At 59.5% G+C, this 21938-nt stretch overlaps 1 protein-coding gene and 2 long non-coding RNA genes across 35 annotated transcripts in view; 2 read left to right on the forward strand and 1 right to left on the reverse strand.

The window, feature by feature from the left end:
• Positions 1 to 21938, reverse strand: part of MAPT (microtubule associated protein tau) — an 81809-nt gene that overhangs the window by 38639 nt on the left and 21232 nt on the right. The gene's annotated exons all lie outside the window — the stretch shown is intronic.
• Positions 8235 to 9705, forward strand: LOC149121113 (uncharacterized). The gene is made up of 2 exons (XR_016223557.1): positions 8235 to 8447; positions 9017 to 9705. It is a non-coding gene; the product is annotated as an uncharacterized LOC149121113 (long non-coding RNA).
• LOC149121114 (uncharacterized) lies at positions 16595 to 17340 on the forward strand. 2 transcript variants are annotated; one of them, XR_016223558.1, is made up of 2 exons: positions 16595 to 16733; positions 17117 to 17340. It is a non-coding gene; the product is annotated as an uncharacterized LOC149121114 (long non-coding RNA). The 2 variants fall into 2 exon arrangements; XR_016223559.1 differs by lacking the exon at positions 16595 to 16733 and adding an exon at positions 16890 to 17016.

A 21938-nucleotide genomic window follows, 5' to 3' on the forward strand; every position in this document is an offset into this window, starting at 1 on the left:
GCTCTGCCTGGCCCAGCTCTGGCCATTATGGCCATCTGGGGAATGAACAAGTGGAGGGAAGATCTCTGTCTCCTCTCTTTCTCTGTGACTCTTTCAAATAAATAAATATTTTTTAAAAGATTTATTTATTTGAAAGGCAGAGTTACAGAGAGGCAGACTCAGAGGCGGAGAGAGAGAGGTCTTCCATCCCTGGTCTACTCCCCAAATGGCCGCCACAGCCAGAGCTCCCCCACCCCAGTCCCGCCAGCATCTGGAGCCCGCAGGCCTTGTCGGGAAACACAAGCCTGTGTCTGGAGCACGCCTGAGGGTCTACCTGATGTGGACACAAGTCCAAAACCCAGAGTATGATGTCCCTTTCAGCCTATGATGGACACGGGCTGGGCAGCAAAAGGGCAGAGACCCTGGGCCTGGTGACAGGAGATGCCCATGATGCACCTCAGAAAGCCCTCACAGCAACCCTCTAAGATAACTATCATAATCGTCATCGTCGTCATTCTCATCATCCTCATCGTCACTACCACTATCATCATCACCACCATCGTCATCATCACCACCATTGTCATCATCATCACCACTGTCGTCATCACCACCTTCCTCATCATCACCATCACCACCACCACCATCATCACCACCACCACCATCACCACCACCATCATCACCACCATCATCACCACCACCATCATCATCACCACCTCCACCATTGTCATCCTCATCATCACCATCACCACCATCCTCGTCATCACCACCACCCCCATCATCACCACCACCATCATCACCACCACCATCACCACCACCATCACCACCACCATCACCACCACCATCATCATCATCACCATCATCATCACCACCTCCACCATCATCACCACCATCCTTGTCATCACCATCACCACCATCATCGTCATCACCATCACCACCATCCTCGTCATCACCATCACCACCACCCCATCATCACCACCATCATCATCACCACCATCATCACCACCACCCCCCCATCATCACCACCACCATCATCATCACCACCTCCACCGTCATCACCACCATCCTCATCATCACCATCACCACCATCCTTGTCATCACCATCACCACCACTGCTGTCATCATTAACACCATGACTTAGAGGAGTTGTGAAGTCACCAGCCCAAAGCCCCAGAGCCCGCGGGAGGCACAGACTGCGGGCCAAAGGCTGGGCCGCTCAGCGGTCCCTCACTTCCTGCTCTTTCATCCTGGACTAACCACGAGGCACCCCCGCCTTTCTCCCTGAGACGTGGGGCACAGGTCTGGCCACGGAAGGGGCAGCTTTGTGACCACAGCACCTCCCTCAGCCTCCGGGTGCCTTCTCCCCAAGTCCCACCCGAAGACCCCGGGCTCACTTCTGACTCTGCTAACATCCGGTTCTCGGAGGGCCCGCGGGGCCCGTGTGCTGAGCCAGCCTCCAGCCCAGGCCTGGGCGGGGCAGATGGCTGCGGCATCCAGCCAGGGCCGCACCTCAGCCCCGCCTCCTTCCTCCCCTGCACCTCCCCACTCCACTGCCAGGTGAGTTCTCTGGAGAACCGGACACAGGGCAGCGGAACCACCGGGCCAGGGCCACAGCTGCACACCTGGCCCTGACCCCCTGCAGACGGCCGACTGAAAACCACCTGAACAGGTGTGGCCTGGACCAGAGGTGCCACGGTCACATCTTCCCGGGACCTCAGTGGACACGGATGGGACAAGGAGCAGAGCCGGGTGAGCCTCCCTGCTGTCCCCCTCCCTCCCGCCGCTGCCCCACACAGTGCTCAGAGGCAGGCCCTGGGTGCTAACACAGCATCCCTGGGCCCCCTTGGGAAAGGACTCGGCCTCCTGGAGAGACTGAGGACAGGGCCGGGGGGGGGGGGGCGCCCATCACTCTGGAATCTCGAGCCCCGGAGGGGAGGGGCTTGCTCAGCGGCCAGGTTCCTCTTCCTAGAGGACCACACCCTCCTGCCCCACGTGTGCCTTGCACAGGGGCAGAGAGAGACGGAGGCCAGCGGTGGGAAGGAGGGGAAAGGTCTGTAGGGGTGAGGCGGAAACAGAGTGAGAGAGGTAAGCAGAGGCAAAGGTCTTCCCCCTGCTTGCTCACTCCTCAAACAGCCCCACCAGCCAGGGGCCAGGCCAAAGCCCCAGTCAGGACCTCCATCTGGGTCTCCCACCTGGGTATCAGGGCCCAAGCACTTGGGCCATCTGCTGCTGCCTTCCCAGGTGTGTTAGCAGGGAGCTGGATGGGAAGAGGAGCAGCAGGGACTGCCACCAAGGCTCCAACGTGGGAGGTCACAGGCAGTGCTCACCCCGCTGCCCCCCTTCCTGGACGGAGGCAGAAGTCATGCAACCTAACAGGAGCCCCTCACAGTGGGTAGGTCAGTGGCACTGGCACCTTCCGGAGTTGCGCAAGCACCAGCCCGGCGTGGCTCCGAGGCATCTCACCCCCACAAGAAGCCCTGCACTGCCCGCCTCCGTGACCCACTTCCCTCGTGGGTGGGTCTGCCTGTTCCGGACACCTCTGGGGGTCGGAGTCACCGGGCCTTTGGGGACTGGCTTCTTCCTCCCGGTCCCATCCCGGCGCGGCGGTGAGGATGGCGTCCCCGCGGTGACCACGGCCATCACTGCTCCCTGACAGCTGTCCGTCTACAGGACTGCGGACGGGGCTTTGTTGCCAAGAGCGGCGCACGTGGGCTGGATGCAGGGGTGCTGGGGGCGGCTTGTGGGCCAGGGCGGAGACCTGCAGGGGCCCAGGCAGCCCTCAGCTTCTTCCTTGTCCTGGGAGGCTGGGACCGGTGCCCCGGCAGAGGCCAGCGTGTGCAGGCGAGCCCGGGGCATCTTTTGCTCCTAGATCATCAACTCCCCAGGGAGGAGGTGAGCCCAGCGCACTAGCGGGCCCACAGCTCCTGTGCACCGGCTGAGGGGCTCCGTCTTCTGAATGTCTGCAGGTGGATAAGGACCCCTGGGCCCCCAGGACTCCCGGGGGCGGCCTCTGCGCCCCTCGGCGAAGCACGCCATGCACGCTCAGGGCAGCCTGTGAGGAGGGCAGGGAGAGGGCCTCCTGCCGAGAGCCCTTCATATCCACCCCACCCCTGGTGACAAACAGCTCACGACCCCAAGATAATGCCCCGGGGGGCTCCTGAGGGCCCAGCTTCCCTTCCCTCTCACTTCTGACTCAGGGCACTAATTCAGGTTCTAGGATGTTCTCTGGGGAAGCGAGGGGTCTGAGTGAGGCCACTCCGAGTTTGGGGCTTTCCGGAAGGGACCCCTGTAAGACAGCCACCGTGGGGAGGGGCGTCACTGCTCCCACTTTCCGGATGAGCAAACTGAGGCTGACGCGGCTCAGTATGCTGCTGCGGGTGACTTGGCCACGGCCGAACCCCATCTCTATCGCCCTGGCAAGATCATCAACTTTCGACCAGGGAGCTGAAGGTCAGGCGGCTGGCTGGTCAGGCGCAGGCGCAGTGCAGGCTCCGTGCCCCGCGGAGCCTCCCGCGTCCACAGCCCGCGGGGCGGGAGCCCAGCGGCGGCCCTCGCTAGGGGGCGCCAGACGCCCGAGCGGGCGGCCCGCCACAGCCTCGAGGCCGCGCCGCGGACGCCGGGCCGCGCGTGACTAAGCAGAAGCGCGCCACGGCCGGGGGCCCTCGCCCCGACCCGTGCGAACGCCCCGAGAACGCTGGAAAAGGCTGGCCTGGGCGGTGCAGCCCGCCCAAGCCGCTGTGCCCGACCCACGGAAACCCTCCGCGACCCCTCGCGGACCCCGACCACCAGCCGGGCGACCCGGAAGCCGAAGCAGCCAAAGCGAGCCTGGCTCCCACAGTTGACTTTGGCTTCGGCGCCCCCTCTTTCTGTTGCTGGGGGCTGGGGCGGGGAGGCCTCAGCTGGCACTTTGGGGGGGGGGATACAGGACGCCCCCGACGACAGAAGCGTTCCAAGCCCTTCCAGCCCGACTCGCTGGATTCGCAGGTTAGCTCACGGCGGTGCCTGCTGTCACAGGGAGGAAACTGAGGCACAGAGCGCACGAGGAGGTCTCTCCAGGGCACACAGGGAGCCTGTTACGGCCCCAAGGGCTCAAGCCCAGGTCTGGCCCCAGAAGCGGCCCAGCCAGGGCGTAGGCTGTGGCGGGGGTCTCACCGCACCTTGGAGAACCTTCTCCTCTAAAGATTCAAGATGAGCCCGGGGCAGGCGTTGAGGAAACCCACGCAGCTAAAGGAAAGGAGCCTTGAAGGTTTAAAAACAGCGTGGGGGCGCTGCCTCCCTGCCGCTGGTCCCCACGGGGCGGGGTCTGAGGAACTGCACCTCCTGATGTGGCCCCCGCCCCCACCCCCACCCCACAGAGCATGGCTGGAGGCGCTCAAGTCGGAGCCGGTGGTCTCTACCTCACAGCCCACCACAGAATGTTCTAGAACCGAGTTGGACTAGCAATAATAGAAGACCCACATTTCAAGCGGAACTGCCAGATGAGGTGGAGAGGAGAGGAGGCACACGCAGGAGGGAAGAGGGGTGCTGGTGGGAAGCAGCTGGAATCATCCAGACGGGACCACCGGCATCGGGGCGGAAGCATGGGCGAAGGCAGCTTGCAGTGTGCACACGGGTGTCGTGGGGGATGGCATGGGGGGGGGGTGCCCTGGCTCCCGTCCCCTTGCTGGAAACAGTCCACAGGCTGTGCCGGCACAGTTCTGGGGTGAAGTGCAGGGTTTTGGTTTTAGTGTGCTTAAAAGTTTCTCCTCTGTAGCCACTGGCAAAGCCACACTGTGCTTACAAAATCGCTCACAGTGATAAAAATGGTTCAGAGCTGTCTTTTCCCGCCAGCCCCGTTGTGTCGTACGAGAGCCCTGATGGTGGACGAGGTGGGGTGCCGGGCCCAGGAGCGGAGCCCCCAGGGCCCCTGGTCACCGCTGCAGCTCTCCCGGAAACAGGTGCCCCGAACCCTGAGCCCCAGCTGGACAAGAAGGAGTTCCCTCTGATGTCCAAACCAAGGCAAATGTGCTCTGCTTGGCCAACTGCTCTTACTCTCTAAGGAGAGACACTGAGCTGGGCTCTCTTCTCTTCTAAAAAATATTTATTTATCTATTTGAGAGGCAGAGTTAGGAGAGGGAACTCTTGCATCTGCTAGATCACTTCCCAAATGGCCGCAAAACGGCCAGAGCTGCACCGATCAGGAGCCAGGAGCTTCTTCCAGGTCTCCTGCACGGGTGCAGGGGCCCAAGGACTTGGGCCATCTTCCACTGCTTTCCCAGGCCAGCAGAGAGCTGGATCGGAAGTGGAGCAGCCGGGACTCGAACCGGTGCCCATATGGGATGCTGGCACTGCAGGCTGAGGCTTTACCCGCTACACCACAGCGCTAGCCCCTCTTTAAAAAAAAAGAAAAAGAAAAAAAAGAAATACCTGCATCCACGTGGGAGACCCGGAAGAAGTTCCTGGCTCCTGGCTTCGGATCAGCACAGTTCTGGGCATTGTGGCCAATTGGGGAGTGAACCCCAATGGATGGAAGACCTCTCCCTCCCTCCCTCTCTCTCTCTCTCTCTCTCTCTGCCTCTCCTTCTCTGTGTCACTCTGCCATTCAAACATATAAAATTGAAAGGCAGAGTGACACAGAGAGAGGGAGAGACAGAAAGATCTTCCATCTTCTGGTTTACTCCTGAGTGGCTGCTATGGCTGGGGCTGGGCCAGGTCAAAGCCAGGAGTCGAGAATTGCATCCGGGGCTTCCACGTGGGTGCGGGGCCCACGTGGTTGGTCCTGTTCTGCTTTCCCAAACACGTTAGCAGGGAGCTGAATCAGAAGCAGAGCAGCCAGGAGTGCAACCAGCACTTTGACAAGGGAAGCTGGCATTGTAAGTGGCGGCTTAACCCTCTGACCCACAATGCTGGCCCCAAGAGTAAATATTTCTATAGCCAGGCAGATCACCCAGGGACACCTCTGGGAGCAGTGCCCTGCTCCCGGATTTTCTCATGTAATCCTCGCAGCCACCTGTTGAAGCCGGGGACGTTGCTGTCCATTATCCCCATTTATCAGAGAAAGGGCACGTATGGCTTGGATGCTGGGTCAGAGCCTTTGGTTTGATGCTGGGTGGGTCTTTGGAGACCCCCCCCCCATGACTCCTGCAGTCCCACTCCAAGTCCTAGCATAGAGGAGGGACTCCAGCTGCACCTCAGTGAACTGCATGGGTGATCTGAGCCCCATTTTGCAGCTGGGGAAACTGAGGCACGGAGCAGCCAGGAGCCCCAAGTGGAATGAGAGGGGGTGGTGGAGCTGGGACAGAGCCCGGTGTGGTGATTTGCTGGAAAGTTGAGCTTAGGAAGTGAGAGTTGCTGGCGTGAGAGCTGGGATGGACTGTGGGTCCATGGAGCAAGGTCGTGGACGTGACGGGACGGCCGCTCTGAGGGCGGATGGGCCTCCCCCGGCAGGCCCTGGCCAGGGCAGTGCTCTCAGAGGTGTCCCTGGGTGACCTGCCGAGGAGCATCACAGGTTCCTGGAAGCACCTGCTCCTCCTTAGCCACTCGGGCTCACTGACAGCTCTGGGCTGTCTGTTCCTGGAGGCACCTTGCTAACGTGGCACGGCTGCGTCCTCACAGCAGGGGGGAGGCACCTGTCACCCAGGCTCGAAGGTGAGCCTGGAGGCCCCCCGGTTCAGCTTCCCCTTGCACCTGGGGCTTTGCCATAGCCGTGTGTACCTGACAGGTGCACCGAGAGACCGCACTACCCCAGCTCCTTCCTGGAAGGCACCCCGCCCACCCTGTTAGATGCATGAATGGCTGCACCTCCTGAGCACCCGGCTTCCAAGGTGCAGGCCCGGGCTCCAGACCTCCCCGAGGGCTCGGATCTCTCGGCGATTTAGGCAGAAAGGAGTCAAGAGCCCTGGGGAGGAGGCTGAGCGGGGATCGTCCAGCTGAGTGACACTGCCCCAGTCACTTGCCCTCTGAACCGCAGTCTCCATTTCTAACCCGGGGATGAAGGCACCTGTCTCACTGGGACCCCTGGGAAGGTGTGTGTGGAAGACGGCACAGGAGCAAAGTGTGACGCCTGAGTGACGGAGACGAGGAGGGGCGAGGTGAAGGGGTCAGAGTGGGGGCCAAGAAGGAGCCTTTGCTGGACCTCCTGAGGTCAAGGTGGGACTGCAGGAAGAGGCCAGGACCAGCACTGGGGCAGCCTGGGAAGCCGAGGAAGCGGCCAGGGAGGGTGGAAGTCAGCAGGCTGGGGCCGGGGTGGGTGGGGGGTGGGGGGGCTCTGTTCCCTGTCTCAAAGCAGGCGACCGCCAGGCACAGAGGAGACGGAGCGCCTGGAGTCCTGGGAGTCGCAGCTCACCAGGAACATGCCCGGGAGCGGTGGGGGAGCAGGAGCCCAAAGGCCGCAGGGCAGGCCCGGATGCTGGTTCTCCGGCCGGGACATCTTATTAGTGGGGGACGACACAGAAGACGGGGAGAGAAAGGGAGAATTAGGGAGGAAGGTGGTAGTTTGGAGGAGGTTTTCATTTCTATTTTTTGAGTCTGAGGACATCCTCCAGGACACGGGAGTCCATTGCTAATCAGCAGTTGCCCAAGTAATAACCGCCTGGCCCTGGAAATAAACAGCACGCTGCACGCGCGCCGGAAGTCCCAGTGGCCACCCACACCCATCCCCGCACGCTGATCTGAAAGGCAGAGAAACAGGGATCTTCTGTTCACTGGCTACTCCCCAAGTGCCCGCGACAGCTGAAGCCAGGAGCCCAGAACTGAACCAGGTCTTCCACAGGGGTGGCAGAGACCCGAGTACATGAGCCTGCCTCGTAGGGTGTGACAGGAGCCAGAGCTGGCAACTGGACCCAGGCACCCTAATGTGGGATACAGGGGTCCCAAAAGGCATCTTACTATTTATTTTATTTATTTGAAAGGCAGAGTTATGGAGAGAGGGAGAGCAAGAAAGAGCAAGAGAGAGAGAGAGAGAGAGAGAGAGCGATCTTCCATCCACTGGTTCGCTCCCCAAATAGCTGAAGTGGAAGTCAGGAGCCAGAAGCTTCACCCAGGTCTCTCATGTGGGTGACAGGGTCCCAGGCACTTAGGCCATCTACCAGTGCCTTCCCAGGTGCATTAGCAGGGAGCTAGATGGGCAGCGGAGCAGCCGGACCCGAGCCGGAACTCACGGGGGTGCCGGTGTCGCAGGCGGGGTTTAACCTGCTTTGTCACAAAACACTGGCTCCCCGAATGGCATCTTGACAGCTGCAGCAAATGCCACCCCTGAGTTCTGTGTGGCTGAAGCAGCCAGACACTCCTGTGTGACCGCTTAAGGTCAGAGTGGACAACAGCACAGCCACGCTTGGGCTGGGCTGGCCGGGGTCCCCGTACTCTTCACCCACAAGCTGGGCGGCCTCGGGTGGGTCACTCAGCCTTCCCGGACCTCCAGCTGTCGCCTCTGAACTACGGGCATTAAAGGACGAGCAAGGCTCACACCGGCGCCAGCTCCCAGGAATCAGCAGGTGAGTGCCAGCTGCGGCTCCGGCTACCGGCCCAGATCCCGGAAACCTCACCTCCCTCCCAGCACCAAGCCCTGGGCCCTGTTGTGTTTTCAGAGCAAGTGGCTTTTCAGGGCAAAGAGCCCCACCCCCTCCAGCGCCCAGGGACAGGGAGGGCTTTGCCTGGGACTTGCATTAGAACAAAGTCCCACCCCAGGCTGAGCTTGGAGAGGAGCCTGGAGCAAGTTCTAGAATCTGGAGAGCCTGGAAGCACGAGAGAAACTGTGAGAGCCGCAGCTCTCTCTGAGGGCTCTTGTTCCCAAGTCCCCGAGACAGGAGACACGTGGTGCCCCCTTGGCCCTCCCAACGCAGCCTCGGGCCAGGCAGGGCAGATGGCAGCCCCTGTGAGATCATCCTCGGGTCCCGTGATGCCCTGGGGACAGGGCCAAAACCATGTCCTGGTGCCCCCTGCGAGAGGCCAGCTGCTTTGTAAGGAGAGGAGGGGGAAGCGTCCACGCTGGCCAGAGGTCCCCGTGGTATGAGAACACAGTGCTGGGGACAAAAGGCTGGGTGTGCGGGATGTCCCTAAACAGGAGACAACTGGCCGCAGCATCTGAGCACACAGTGCCACGCACGGAGGCCGCCGCGGGCCTCCCCAGCAGGGATGTGTGGGGAGTTACGCGGCTGTGCCATGTGGAAAACGTGCTTACAACCAGATGAGAGCGGTCAACACTGATCAACACTGAAGGGTCACAGACCACACCGAGCGCCGAGGGTCCAGGTCCATTCAGCGGAGGACCAGGGGGAGGAGGAAAATGCAGCCGGGGCACCGCTTCAGAGGCAGCCTCGCAGAGAAGCCAAGGGCAGCCTGGACGCTGCCTGTGTTCAAAACGGAAGCCACAGCCAGGCCCCCGGGAGGAAGGCGGGGAGAAGAGCAGAGGAAGCAGCGAAGGCCGGGGAGAGAGAAGCGTGGCGGGGCCAGCGCTCTGGCGCAGAGGCATCCCATCCCATACGGGTGCTGGTTCGAGTCCCGGCTGCTCCTCTTACAAACCAGCTCCCTGCCAATGTGCCTGGGAAAGCAGTGGAAGATGGCCCTGTACCCATGTGGGAGACCCAGAAGAAGCTCCTGGTTCCTTGTGTCAGCCTGGCCTGGCACTGGCCACTGTGGCCATCTGGGGAGTGACCAGTGGATGGAAGACCTCTCTCCGTGTCTCTCTCTCTCTGTCTCCCTCTCTCTAACTCTTTCAAAATAAAAAATGATATTTTAAAAACAAATAATAAATAAGAGGTGTGAAGGAGCAGTCATTTGGCAGCGGGTGCATCACCACTTGGGACACCTGCGTCCCACCCCAGAGGGCCAGGTTCAAGCCCTGACGCCCCATTTCTGCTCCACCTTCCTGCTAATGCACCTCGGGGGGAGGCAGCAGGTGTCAGCTCTAGTACTGCGGTCCCTGCCGCCCACACGGAGACCCGACTGAGCTCCAGGCTCAGTATGAAGACACACAGCAGGAAATTAAACCCTACACCCAAGGGTAGAGACCGTGTAGGGGTGGAGGTGCTGTCCAAACACACAACACCAAGAGGGAGGCCCAGGACTCGGGCCCCCCCGCTGCCTCTCCCCCGAGGGCTCATCTCAGCAACTCCAGGAAGGACCACGAAGCCCGCTGAGCTGGACCTGGAGGCAGGGGAATGCATGGCATGCGAGTTATCATCGGAATAAAGCTGCTCTCTAAATAAACAGAGATGTTCTACAAGGGAGCTTGAGATGAAATGTACTCCCTCTCGCTAAATCTAAATAGAGATGCCCTTCCGTGTCCTGTGGGCGGGGGCTGTGGCTCCAGCCGCCGGCGGAGACCAGCTTGGCTCTGAAGGAATCAGGAGGAAGAGCAGTTCAGTCTGAGGCTCGGCTGCCCGCCCTGCTGGCCGGTCCAGCTTTGGCTCAAACAGATCGCAGGAGAAGTCTGTGTTAAAACAAACCACACAGGGGGCTCCCCGCTGCTGCGGCAGAAACACAGGGCTCAGGGGTGCCTTGCGGGTGGGCAGGCTGGCGGTTCATAGCCCGTGGAGACACGGAGTTGGACATGGCAGTGAGTGAGGGGAGGCGGGTGCTGCTGTGGGAGGTCACAGGGGCAGCTGCAGAGGGGCCTCCCCGAGCCGGCAGGTGCAGGCGGCATTCACCGCGCCTCCTCCCGAGGCTCAGGTGTGCAGGGGTGGCTCAGGCGCACCGGTCAGGGACCTGGGGGAACTGGAAACACAACACTCACTTGGGGCTGGAAGCCTGTGCCTTGCTGAGACGGGCAAGGCTCACGTGACCTCCCCAGCTTCCACCTGCCTCGCCCAGGCAGTATTCGGGCCGCATCACACTCCAGTCGCACCCACGGGCCTCCCCAGCACACGGTGGGCTCCTGGAGTGAGGCTCCTGGCCTACTTTCCCAACCACAGCTAACAAGCGAGGCCTCACCCAGGCTCGGTGCGGCCCAGGTGCCCCGTGAATGGAAGGATGGCTGTTTGTGGAATATCGCTCCTCACGCTCGCAAGTGACAGGCACGGTGCCTCCCTCACCTCCATGCCTACAGCACCAGGTCACCCGTTAGAGCAGCCACAGGAACCAGCACAGTCACTGCGGCCCAGCGCACTGATGACAGCCTGACTTGTGGGGAGGAGGCGCCTGTCGTGTGGTAGGTGCTTCGAGACCCTGTGCCACGCCGCAGCCTCAGTTTCCCCTGCCATCCCCACCCAGAGGCAGGTACTGACCACACTGATTTGCAGCCAATGGCTCTAAAAGCCTCTAAGAAGTTAAGGGGCTCGGCTAAGGCCTCAGCAGGTGAAGTGGCAGAGCCAGGATTTGAACCTGGTTCCGTGTAGGCTTCCCTTCTTTACGCTCAAGCTAAACGGTGCAGAACCTCTCAGGGCCTGCGGTGTCTGACAGGGCACATGGAGGGCTCCGGAGTGACAGCCATCTGCTCCCCGACACCTGCTGGGCCCGCCCTCCCTTCTGCCCACACCTGCTTCTGGGAGGGAGTTGGAGACCTGCGCGGAACGGGGAGGGGCTTCTATGGCGCCAACCTCTGCGCGGTGCAGGGCGCGTGGAGGGAACACTGCAAGGCGGGGTGGCGTGGTCTGTGCTGGAAGTTGGACCTTCCCGCCGACAGCCCCTCCCAGCAGCTTCCTGCTGAGCTCTCGGGTCACCCACATTTGCTGCCTAGGAGCAGGCACAGAGGGGAGGGAGGCCCCTTTTCCAGGACCACCTCTGGCCCCCCCCCCGTGGCTCCCCCTCCCCAGGCACACACACTGAGTGCACCGAGGTGGCCACTGTGGGCTGCAGCCTCCTGGGCATCCAGGAACCCAGCTGGGACTGGCCTGAAACAGGAGGCGGCTTTGAGAGGTGTCCAGGTGTGGAACGTGGATGATGCAACTGGGGGAGGGCCTTCCCCCAGGACAGAATCCAGCTAAGGAAGAACAATGCTTCGTGCTTCAGAGGCACCAGTTCCGACCCATCCATGAGTCTCTGCAGTTCAGGTCACTTTGCATCAGGCTGCCATGCGGGGGCTGTCAGCAGCTTCTATTATTATGGGCAGAAGGGAGTCGGGGCCCGAGGGATGGGCTTGCTCGTTGCACCACACTCAGAGGAACTCTGGGAGCGGATGTGGGCCTGTCAGCCAGGGAATAAACTGATGGCCGCTTTCTACGCTCAAAATGCATTCCTGATGCTGGCCGCAGGCTGTGTATATGCTGCGGCCACACCTGTGCCTAGGGCCCTCCAATCCCCGGGCAGCCCCTGGACGCCTGTGGGCAGGAATGTAGGCCCAGGGTCACTTCCAAGCAAAGGGACCTCACCCTGGTCACCTCACGTTATGGAACGCTGTCCACCACGTGCTCCAAGTGGCCCACGGGGGTGGAAGATGCCCCTGCCCCCTGGGGTCTGGCTGGGGAGGGGAAACCGAGAGAGAAACAGAGTCCAAGGGTCAGGAGAGAGAAGGCAACTGGGTCAAGCCCCGATCTAGCCCACTGTGGGAAAGGGTGGCACCAAGCGGGGTGCAGAATGACGGGGACAGGGAGGGGGACAGTCGTGTGGGGCTGATGGAGGAGATGGTAGCCCAGCAGGGGCTGCCAGATTCTCCCAAAGGAACAGAGGCCTGTCGGGAGGGACAACGCTCAGCACAGACTCCGCCCCCTGCCCCGCCCCCACAGTCAGTTTCCAAATTCCAGCGCTGGGTGCCTGGGTCCAAGAGGTCCGCCCTTGACACCTGGGCCTGCAGGAGGTCGGCTCCCCAGGGCCCTCGCATCCGTCCAGCCAGAGAGGGCCAAACCAGGCCTAAATATCTGACCCGCACATTCCACATGGCTTCTCCCAATTATTAACCCACAGCCCTTACGCTCAGCAGGATCAGAGTCCTTCTACAAGGGGGAAACGGCCGTGGGTCCAGGGTCCTTGGGCCTGGTCAGGAGGTGACTCCACTTTGTAGAGGTGGCAACAGAGAGGCTAAGCAAGTTGTGCAGAGTCACCCAGCCTCGAGGACAGAGGGAGGCAGGAGATCAGCTTCTGCCTCCGGGAGCCCGGCTCCCTGGCTGCTCTCCTGTCTCCGCGCAGGATTCAGTGTCTCCGCGAAACGCTGACCTTGCATCAACCTGGCTAGGTGCACTCTCTAACTGGCCAGGGGCCGGCAGCAAGCGCAGGTCCCCCGAGAGGCGCCGGCGGGGTGCGCATCCCCAGCCACATGGCTCCTGACACCCCTGGGTGAGTGTCCAGTGAGAAAGTGTCCCACATTTAAACCAAACCTCACAAGATAAAGTATCCTCCAGAAGAAGGCGTGAACGCAAGCACCGCTCAGAAGCAACACTCCCCGTGTCGATGTCCTAACGACCACCGGCAGCTGAGACACAGACCAGAGCCCGAGGTCTAAACAGCTAACGGCAGCCTCGGCCCTCACGCAGGGTAAACGGGTGGCAAGGAGCCAGCGCCGGGGACACATCGCTCCTCCACTCAAACCAACGGCTCATTTCAGCTTTCTCAACGCCAGCATTTTCTGGCTTACTTTTAAAGTAAACATAATAGCTAAAATCCAGCAGAAGACTTTTATTTATTTATTTATTTTTAAGATTTATTTATTGACAAAGAGATCTTCCATCCACTGGTTCACTCCCCAGATAACCCTCAAAGGATCAGCGCTCAGCCCGGCCGATGGAGCTTCTTCCGGTCTCCCACGTGGGTGCAGGGGCCCAAGCACTTTTGGGCCGTCCTCCGCTGCTTTCCCCAGGCCATAGCAGGGAGCTGGGACTCGTGGGATGCTGGCATCGCAGGCGGCGACTTTACCCGCTACACAATGGCCCCGGCCCGCCGGAAGACATTTTCATGTACAAAGACACCTGGAGCACTTTGTCGCTCCCCGTCTTCGTGGAAGAACGACACAGGACCCTGCGTTGTTCTTTCATCTGCTCGGCCCTCCCCGGGTTTGCTGCTGGTTCTTCCCGGGTTGGCTACCGTCCCTTCCACCTCCGTGGAAGGGCGGTTCCCCCTGCCACATTCCCCACTTCCGCGGGGGAGCGGCACACCACCGGCTGGCTCTCTCGGGGGCTGCACAGGTGTTCCTTCAGATAGATGTTCCCCTTAGATGTTCCTGGTGCATGTTGTCTCTCTCCTCCTTTATAGTCCTCTTCAGCCAATCCCAACTCTGCTACCCACACGCCGAGTACGCTGCTCTCCTCCAATCAGGAGCAGGTCCTGCTGTTTATTGGTTGAACTGGAGGCAGCTGTGTAGAAGCTGGTTCTCCCTTCTCAGCACCATATTGTGGGAGAGCAGATGCATAGAATAAGTCTTAATTCCAGTAACTTAGTCTAGTCCGAGTTGCTCCCCACACACTTGAACTCAGAGCTGCTTCCTCCTGACCAGGAAGAAGCCAAGGGACCTGGGGTCTGGCAGGAAACCAATCTTCCCTCAATAAACTGGGCACAGCAAGACACCGGGCCTCAGTTTCCCCAGTCCTACAGATGGGGTGTAATCTCCTGAGCTCCCCCAGGGAAGGGGCCTGGAATGCCATGTAGGAGGCCAAGAATGGGGTGCAGGGAGAAGCTGTCCTGGACAGGCAATAAAGGGCTGTGGCACAGCGGGGTACGCTGCCCCGAAACACAGGCATCCCATGTGGGTGTTGCTTCGGGTCCCAGCTGCTCTGCTACCAATCCAGCTCCCTGCCGACGTGCTGGGAAGGCAGCAGAAGTTGGCCCAAGTGCTTGGCCCCTGCACCCATGTGGGAGACCCGGATGAAGTTCTTGGTTCCTGGCTCCTGACTTTGTCCTGGCCCAGCTGCTGCTGCTGGGGCCATGTGGGGAGTGAACCAGCACTCTGTCTCTGTAACGCTGCCTTTCAAATAAATAAATTCTTCCAAAAAACCCAATTTAAAACAGCAAGACAGAGTGTGATTGACTGGTAAGCACCAAGTTCACTTACACACGCCACATCTTACTGAGTCTGAGTAATATTTCTTGAATGGGAATTTATTCAAATTGTTGAATTACATAACTAAGGAATTAATCAAGAAAATAAAGTGGTGCATTAGCGGTGCGACTTAGGAGCTGTTAAACCACAGGCAATTTTTGCACATGTCTCATCTTTGGTAAAGTTTATTACTAACTGAACAATGATTTCCACAAAATATCATTATAACATGCTGGAACCAAAAGATCCAGATTCAGGTAGATATAAAATCCTCTTAATAGATACTGGTGTTTTCTTCCTTTTATGTCCTACAACATTTTTTTAAAAAAATATTTATTTATTTATTTGAAAGGCAGAGCTACAGAGAGGCAGAGGCAGAGAGAGAGAGAGGTCTTCCATCTGCTGGTTCACACCCCAGTTGGCCACAACGGCCAGAGTTGGGCCAGTCTGAAGCCAGGAGCCAGGAGCTTCCTCTGGGTCTCCCATGCAGGTGCAGGAGCTGAAGGACTTGGGCCATCTTCCACTGCTTTCCCAGGCCATAGCAGAGAGCTGGACAGGAAATGGAGCACCTGGGACTTGAACTGGCGCCAATATGGGATGCCAGCAACTGCAGGTGGCGGCTTTACCTGCTGCACCATAGCGCCAGCCCCCATGATTCTTTTGGAAGATCATTTTGTCATCTGGAGGGGAGGTGGTGAGAGCAGCGGCTCCAGGTGTCAGGGGCTCCGCACAGCAGTGCTCCGCGCGGGGCTCAGGGCGCAGTCCCTGACCAGGAGCATCTCAGGCACCCACGGACCTGCAGGAGAACCAGGGTGGCTTCCCCAGGCCTTCAAGTTCCCCACTGGCGCCAAGGCTCCGTTCTCTCACAGCCTCCAATGAATGCAGGCTGGCGATGCTTCTCAGGGCAGGATGTGAAATCCGAGCAGGGCTGGCAGAGCGCGGTGCTGCCGGCTGCGCCTGGCCCCTGCTCAGCCTGGAATCAGACGCGGTGGCCAGAGCCTGTGGTCCCTGCCGCCGTGACCTACTTCCCGGTCCACTGGCGGGGACCAGGCAGCCGTGACAAAGCAGAAATGTGTGGGTCTGGAGTGAGCCCGGGCAGACAAACTTCCAAACCAGGTCTGCCTTTCCCCAGGGCTGGGGGGCAGGTGCCATGAGTAGGAGAAGAATCCAGTGTTGGAAATCAGAGAAGCAGCACTTTGGAGCCCACGGATCTAGGTGCAGATCCTGGCTCTGTGATCTGCGGGCCGGCCGGCCTTGGGCAGGCGACTCCCTCATCGTGAGCCCATCAAGGCTGTCACCCTCCACCCCACCTGCCCGAGGCAGCCCTGGGATGCAGTAAAAGCAGGTTCTCTGAGAACTGGGACCGTCTGCATTTCCTCTCCTTTGGCTTCCAATAACAAACGGGCGCCTGGCTCCGGAGCAGGTGTGGGGAGCGCACTCAGAAACTGCTCCAAGAACGCAGAGCGCCCAAAGCCCACCCAGGAAGGAGCTGAGCCCCATCCCCTGCTCCCCGGGGAGCCTGCCCTGCAGGGACCTAGCAGCAGCAAAGGACGCCGGGTCATCCCAGCATTTCCGTGAGCGCATGCAAGCCGTGGGCAGTGAACACCACAGGCGTGGCAACCAGTGGACCGGAGTGCGGGCGGATAGCAACAGGGGAGGCAGGGCCTGCTCTGTGGCAGGGCAGACGTTTCCCCAGTACCTTCTGCATGGCCCCGCTCCCCGGGCTCAGGCCAGGGGCGCTGCCACTGCACCACTCCCGGGGGAGGAGTGCTCCGGGCAAGGCGAGCCGAGCAGGGCAGCAGGGCAGGTCCCCGGGATCCACCAGGCCTGGCAGACACCTCGTCCTGAGCTTCTGGAACGCCGGCACCAATCTGCCGTATGTGCGCGCCAGGGCCCCGGGCTTGGGTCACCTGCACTCCTGGTTGAACTGGGCCCCTCCCCTAGTGCCACCTCTCACTGGTCTCTGTGATGGGCGCGATCACACCCTCCCCAGACACGGACGGGGCCTGCAGAACAGAGCTTGGTTGAAATGAAAACGTGAACTTTGATGAAACAGCCTTTGTTAGCTAGGGAACATCTTTGGCAGCCTGTCTGAGTGGGATTAATTTTTACAAGTTTATTCATTTAAAAAAAAGTCCACTGAGCGCCGGTGGTGCCAGGTTTGTGGATTCGTGTTCTGTTCAGTGCCTTAAAAGCTCTGGGTGGGCATAGCAGGTGTGGGCACCAGGTTGAATCCCTGCTGCTCCTCTTCCAATCCAGCTCCATTAATGTGCCTAGGAAGGCAGTGGAGGATGGCCCAAGTGCTTGGGTCCCTGCACCCACAGGGGAGACCCAGAAGAAGCTCCTGGCTCCTGGCTTCAGACCAGCCCAGCTCTGACCTCTGCGGCCATCTGGGGAGGGAACCAGCAGATGGAAGATCTGTTTCTCTGTCTCTCCCTCTCTCTCTTTGTAACTCTGCCTTTCAAATAAAAATAAAATGAAGCACTGGGTGTGTCTGGGTGTCTGGCTCCAGCCCGGGTATTCAGACTCAGGGGCTGGGGGTGGGGCCCACCACGTGGTTTCCAAGGCTGCTTAGGTGATTCCGAGGCTCCCAGGTGTGGTGAAGGCAGGCAAGCTGGGGGCAGGTGCTGGGGCCACACAGTGAGCTACAGGACACCGCTCTGGCCTCCTGGAGGGGCCTGGGAAGACAGCGTCCCAGGAGCATGGCGGGGAGGGGCGCTGGGGAGAACTCCCCTGAGAAGGGGACGCTCAGGCTGGAACCCGAAGGATGATTCCGCGCACCAGGACGAGCCACGGGCGGGAAAGAGCGTTTGAGCACCAGGGACACAGGGAGATGAGTCAGGCAGCCGTGGCCGCCCTGTGAAGCCACTGGCGGGTGGGGCTTGCTCGTTGCTGCACACAGCAAGCAGTGACAGGCGACGGCGGGGCTGGGGCCAGGCTGGGCACCTGGGAGGACAGGGAGTCTGCAGGCGTCCACAAGGCTTTCCAAGAAGCCTCCCTGGGAGGGGACAGCCAAGGGGGCAGAGGAACAGGGACACTTTTGCTTTCTCTTTTAAAGAACGGGCTGTGGTGTCCTACCTGCTGGTGGGGAGATGGGCCAGGCGGGCCGGACAGAAACAGGAGGAGAGACAACATCACAGCTCAGCAAGGAGGCGGCAGGAGAGGCACAGGGCTGGCCTCTGGGGTCGAGAAGCCCGGAGCGGACCTTGGCCGTGAACAGGACACCGCTGACTTGGCCTCCCTGAATCGCTGACTCGGGGCCTCCCGCGGTGCGGTCAGCAGAGCCCCGCGACCCCAGGCGCCAGGACACTGGCCTCCTCCTCCCAAGACAGTCACACCCAACGCCTCCCCACCCCCAGCATTTTTGCCGGCCCACAACAGGAAGTAAATTAATTCATCGGACCCAATGGGCTTCTGTGGAGCTGGGCATCAGCAGGGGTCTGGGACCCACTGCCCCACAGACCCCCAGGGATGACTGCGTATCCCTCTGTATCACGACACCTACGTGTGCATGCTTTTTAGTATGAAATTTTTCCTGTGCTATTTGAGAATCAGCTGCAGACACCACAACATTTCTTCGTCCCTAAGAACTGTCTTGGGGGAAATGACATTGATGTTGAAGATGACCGGAGGTTGACCAGGGGGGAGGGGAAGTGTGGGAAGGAAAACGGCAGGGCCAGCGCTGGGACACGGAAGGTTAAGCCTCCACCTGCAGTGCTGGCATCCCACGTGGGTGCGGGTTTGAGTCCTAGCTGCTCCACTTCTGATCCAGCTCCCTGCTAGTGCACCCGGGGAAGCAGAAGATGGCCCAAGTGCTTGGGTCCCTGCACCCATGTGGGAGACCCAAAAGAAGCTCCTGGCTCCTGGCTTTGAATTGGCTCAGCTCTGGCCATTGCGGCCATCTGGGGAGTGAACCAGTAGATGGAAGACCTCTCTCTCTCTCTCTCTCTTCCTCTCTCTGTAACTCTTTCAAATAAAATAAATAAATCTTTAAAAATAAAAAAAGAAGCCAGCGCCGCAGCTCACTAGGCTAATCCTCTGCCTTGCGGCCCTGGCACACCGGGTTCTAGTTCCGGTCGGGGCGCCGGATTCTGTCCCGGTTGCCCCTCTCAGGCCAGCTCTCTGCTGTGGCCCGGGAAGGCAGTGGAGGATGGCCCAAGTGCTTGGGCCCTGCACCCCATGGGAGACCAGGAGAAGCACCTGGCTCCTGCTTTCGGATCAGCGTGGTGCGCCAGCTGCGGTGGCCATTGGGGGCTGAACCAACGGCAAAGGAAGACCTTTCTCTCTGTCTCTCTCTCTCACTGTCCACTTTGCCTGTCAAAAAAAAAAAAAAAAAAAAAAAAAAAAGAATAGTATTGAGCTGTACCAGGTACTGTTTTGTTTGTTAACTAATGGATAATTAACTAATTAATCCATTTGAAAGAGTTACAGAGAAGGACAGAGGCAGAGACAAAGAGAGATCTTCCATTCACTGGTTCACTCCACAAATGGCTGCAACAGCCAGAGCTGGGCCAGGCCGAATCCAGGAGTCAGGAGCTTCCTCCAGATCTTCCTTGAAAGTGCAGGGGCCTAAGCACCTGGGTCATCTTCTGCCACTTTCCCAGGTGCATTAGTAGGGAACTGGATTGGAAGTGGAGCAGCCAGGACTTGAACCAGTGCCCATGTGGGCTGCTGGTGTTGCAGGCGACAGCTTTATCCACTAGGCCACAGCGTGGGCCTGTGACAGGTACTTTTTAAGAAGACTCCTCAACTCCAATTTTAAACTTAAAACTGTCCTTATATTGAAAGCAACATATGCATGTGTTATCAAGTAGAGCAAAAAAGGCAGAAATACCACCACTGAAGACATCACTATTGATGTTTTCATAAATTTCCTTTTTGCTTTTTCCTGTGTGTTTTAGAACATAGTTAAGAGTATGTTGAGGCCGGCACTGCAGCTCACTAGGCTAATCCTCTGCCTGCGGCGCCAGCACCCCGGGTTCTAGTCCGGGTTGGGGTGCCGGATTCTGTCCCGGTTGCCCCTCTTCCAGTCCAGCTCTCTGCTGTGGCCAGGGAGTGCAGTGGAGGATGGCCCAAGTGCTTGGGTCTTGCACCCGCATGGGAGACCAGGATAAGTACCTGGCTCCTGGCTTCAGATCGGGGTAGCACTGGCCATAGCGTCCATTTAGAGGGTGAACCAACGGAAGGAAGACCTTTCTGACTCTCTCTCTCTTTCTCTCACTGTCTAATTCTGCCTGTCAAAAAAAAAAAAAAAAAAAGGCCGGCGCCGCGGCTCACTAGGCTAATCCTCCGCCTAGCGGCGCAGGCACACCGGGTTCTAGTCCCGGTTCGGGGCGCCGGATTCTGTCCCTGTTGCCCCTCTTCAGGCCAGCCCTCTGCTGTGGCCAGGGAGTGCAGTGGAGGATGGCCCAGGTGTTTGGGCCCTGCACCCCATGGGAGACCAGGAAAAGCACCTGGCTCCTGGCTCCTGCCATCGGATCAGCGCGGTGCGCCGGCCGCGGTGCGGCGGCCGCAGCGCGCCGGCCGCGGCGGCCATTGGAGGGTGAACCAATGGCAAAGGAAGACCTTTCTCTCTGTCTCTCTCTCTCAATGTCTACTCTGCCTGTCAAAAAAAAAAAAAAAAAAAAAAAAAAAAAAAAAAAAAAAAAGATTATATTGAACACACAATTTGTCCCAGGCTTTTATGATGTCAGAAGCTTTTTCTCATGGCATTTAAAACTCTGAATCTTTTTTATTCAGGCACGAAGCAAATATGGTTTTTAGACTTTTATTTTCATTTTATGTAAATGCAGAGAGACAGACACACCTGCAACTGCCAGGCCTGGGCCAGGCCGAAGCTAGGAGTCTGGGGCTCAATCCAAGTTTCCCATGGGCGGCAGGGACCCAAGTCCTTGAGCCCTCACCTGCTGCCTCCCGGGGTGCCCCTGAGCAGAAGCTGGACTGGACATGGAGCCAGGACTTGAAGCAGGTGCTCTGACACGGACGTGGGTGTCCCCAGCGGCGTCCACCGCGGCACCAAAGGTCCAGCCCCATGGTCCCGCACCTCGGCGACGGAGACCAGGGAGTGTGTGCCTGCTGGACTCGGCTGCTGGAGGACATGGGCTGAGCGAGCCCCGAGCAGCCCGGGGCCGGGTGTGTGGTCCTCAGCGGACATGCTGGACCTTCCCAGGCTTCAAGGCTTAACTTGTCGGGACGCTGGCGGGGCATCTGGCAGCGCGTCCCTGGTTAAGAGAGTCCGCAGAGAGCAAGACGCAAGGCCTCGGTGATAAGTCTCAGAACTGCACAGGGGGCCGGCAAGAGGCCCCAGGGAAAGCCGTCACTCAAAAATACACCTGCTGACAGCCCTGAGGATTCAGGGGAATGGTCTAGACCCCTGCTTCTCAGACTGACAGGAAGGCACTGGGGCTGCCCCCAGAGACTCATCCCTTTCCCCACATCTCATAATCGTCCCCACGGGAAGTTCTTCCTGTTGTCCAGCTTGAACTCTCCAGATACAGTGTAAACCAGACAAAAGCCCAGGAGCCATCCAGACAGCTAAGACGTCTGCATCGGTCGCCAGCACTTAAAGACGGGGGGAGCTCGCAGAAGTGCAAGTTCCGATCCACCCTGAGTCGTCGGGATGATCTGGCCACACCAGCCTCTCATTCCCACGAGCCGTGACCGCTGGCCAGGGCCTCTCCAGCACCACTGTTTTCAAGTGAGTGCCCCCGGGCGCCACCCTGCTCCACTGGGTTTTCTGCACCTGGGGTGTAACAAGCGATTTGCCATCACTTACAAGTCAAACACTCCATGTACCTCCTCCTCTCCCTCCAGGCTGCAGGAGCCCGGGCCGGGCGCCAGGCCTCCCCTGGGGCTGCCACACTCGATGGGCCCAGCCCAGGGGCTGAGGGGTGGCTCTCTGGTTCTCAGAGCCACGGTGTGCGACCAGTGTGCTGAGGGCCTCCGTGCTCTGACCGCTTCTGCCATTTTCGGAACAGCAGCTGCCCGCAGGCTGCACAGCACCAGGCGTTCGCCACCCAACGAGAAACACGCCCAAAACGATGGTTCCTGGCCCGAGGCTGCTACTTAGGAATCCTACGGG

Source organism: Oryctolagus cuniculus, chromosome 17, assembly GCF_051225735.1.
Source record: "Oryctolagus cuniculus isolate XC-2025 breed Fujian yellow rabbit chromosome 17, ASM5122573v1, whole genome shotgun sequence".
NCBI lineage: Eukaryota > Metazoa > Chordata > Mammalia > Lagomorpha > Leporidae > Oryctolagus > Oryctolagus cuniculus.